Here is a 719-nt window from a genome sequence, read left to right on the forward strand (position 1 = left end):
AAGCCTTGGAGGCAAGAATTCTGGGGCTTCGTCTGATATACTTTGGACATGTTGTAAAAAGGGACAGGTCCTTGGAGAGGGACATCATGCTTGGGAGGGTGGAGGGACGGTGCAAGATGGGAAGACCCTCTATGAGGTGGATTGGTTCAGTGACAGGGGTAATCGGGATGGGTGTGTCAGAGGCAGTGAGATTGGCATAGATAGAGCAGGGTTTAGGGCTGTTGTACATAGGGTCACTATGAGTCACAAGCGACTCGAAGGCACATAACAACAACAACAACAAGAACAACAACAACATATTCCAAGTAGTGGAATAACTGGGTCATCTGGAATTTCTACATTCAGCTATTTTTTAAAATTCATTTTAATGGACATTTACAGAGATTTTGGATTTTCATTCATTCATTGTTGCACTTTTTTTTATCCCCCTCACTCCAGTTCGCTCCTCTCTTTGAAAAGCAAAAGATAAACTTCTTCTTTGATACACAATCCAACCCACCCCTGCACCTGCCCATGCCCCTGCCCCCCCACTCCCTCCCCAAATGCACTCCACTATGCAACCTTAACTCTGGATTCCTGTGATAATCACAATATGGTATCATATATCACTTTTAAACTGTTCTTTCCCTCATCTGTTTCAGTTCAGTATACATAATCTACCCAGTTTTTATCAGTCTTACCCTAACCCTGATGTCAGTTACTTTCTACAACAGTGGCAC

The sequence above is a fragment of the Elephantulus edwardii genome, unplaced genomic scaffold (assembly GCF_000299155.1).
Source record: "Elephantulus edwardii isolate Elephantulus edwardi_28Jun2011 unplaced genomic scaffold, EleEdw1.0 scaffold00159, whole genome shotgun sequence".
Taxonomy (NCBI): Eukaryota; Metazoa; Chordata; class Mammalia; order Macroscelidea; family Macroscelididae; genus Elephantulus; species Elephantulus edwardii.